The following is a 1,702-nucleotide window of genomic DNA, read 5'->3' as shown; positions in this document are numbered from 1 at the left end:
TATTTTAATAATTTACACAAAACAGAAGATACAATTTTATATTTTCGGCTGTATTTGAGACGATTAGAAAATTAATTGACAGACAGGTTGCGCATCACTAGCCCAAACGAATAATTTCTAATGAAAAATCTCAATGATAAATAGATAGATTTAAACGTAGATATTAACTTGTAATATTATTGCAGTAGTTTAATTGCGTTTGATAAAGTCCGAAAAAATTTCGGCGCGCAGTTTGAATAATTACAAAAATATGATATATTTTATATATATATATATATGTTCATATTAGGTGTAGTAAAAAGAAATCCATTATTTTTCCATTCAATTTCATGCAAAAATAATGGATTTCTTTTTACTACACCTAATATATAGGATATAGATAATTCACTGTAAATTATTTAGGCATGAGAAGATCTAGTTTTGACTGTTATAGACTTGAATATACTTATACTTAGTATTTGATTTATCATAGCTTTAATGATAACAAGAACAAAACATTGAAATAAAAAAAATTTTCCTTGTAAGATAGCATGAATATCGGATTATAAAGATGAAATCACATGATGCTCGATTTCTTGAATGATAAGTATGCACTGCTATGCTTGCTTTGATGCATATCTGACGTTTGATAAATAACTACAAAATTAGCAATTATTTCTTTTAATTGGTGCATGCAAGGAAATAAACTATGAAATAATAAATATAAAAATCGTGTATATGCAGCATGCAGCGCTCAATGTATGAACGAATTCTAGCATACATCAGAGCAAGTTATATGCATTATTTGCAAGAAATCGAGCATCGTGTGGTTCCATTTTGTGTGGTTTTAATATACGAGCAGCTACTAGTTATAATTTTAAAAACTAGTAATAAGTTAACAATTTTTAATTTAACAATTTTTTTAATTGTTAAATTGTCAATTAATAATGTCAATTAAGCATGATAACCAGTGATAATTATCATGATGACAACCAGTGATAATTATCATTTTTTTAAATGTTAATTTAACAATTTTTTTTTAAATTATAAATCTCAAAAAATAAGCTGCTTTCAATTAACTTATAATACGTTTTTTACTAACTGTGGCCATATTTTTTAGAAGACTTGTAAATCCTGTAGATATGTGATTATATTGTATAGATACATAATCTATATTTTATGGATGTTTGTCGAGCGTAATGAAACACAATATTTCACAATGCATGAAAAATAAGAAGTAAAAAAACAAGAAATTTTTGTAATGCTAAGTTTAAGAAACTCTTTCACGTTATAAGTGCGCGCAATTGATAGACTCATCGAAGTTCAATATACAGGAAATGACAAGGAAAAAGCAACTTATTTGTGTTGGTAATGAAATTCTGAACAGGGTCGAAAGGTTAGTCAGAATATTCTCGATATAATTTTCGTCATGTAGTTCTTTTCTGATCTTTCAGAAGTGCGTTTCAATGCGATATTGAAAAGTAAGTAATACATCTATCTTTTAGATGAGGAATGTATGTCGATACTTCTTGTATATTTCTTTTCATTTGTAATTATCTTTTAACTTTTCTTCTTTTTTTCTCGTTCTTTAATCAAAAAAAGACATTTAACAATCTTTTATTTCGTTTCTTGAGATAGTTTCTAAATCGCTGCATTATTTCTAAATATATTATATAATCAAATTATATAAATTAACAAATTATATAAATAATTATAACTCTAT

General features: G+C 25.9%; 1 protein-coding gene across 2 annotated transcripts in view; it reads left to right on the top strand.

The window, feature by feature from the left end:
• Positions 1-1,413: 1,413 nt before the first annotated feature.
• LOC108693882 (acyl-CoA Delta(11) desaturase) overlaps positions 1,414-1,702 on the top strand; it is a 4,146-nt gene continuing 3,857 nt past the window's right edge. The window contains exon 1 of one of the 2 annotated variants that reach the window (XM_018203058.1): positions 1,414-1,460. The gene's annotated coding sequence lies outside the window, so the exon portion shown is untranslated. The remainder of the gene's footprint in view (positions 1,461-1,702) is intronic. The other variant, XM_018203060.1, reaches the window with a different exon arrangement.

Source organism: Atta colombica, unplaced genomic scaffold (genome assembly GCF_001594045.1).
Source record: "Atta colombica isolate Treedump-2 unplaced genomic scaffold, Acol1.0 scaffold110, whole genome shotgun sequence".
In the NCBI taxonomy this organism is placed as follows: Eukaryota; Metazoa; Arthropoda; class Insecta; order Hymenoptera; family Formicidae; genus Atta; species Atta colombica.
The sequence above is the reverse complement of the archived record's forward strand: the minus strand, read 5'-3'. Positions and strand labels throughout refer to the sequence as shown.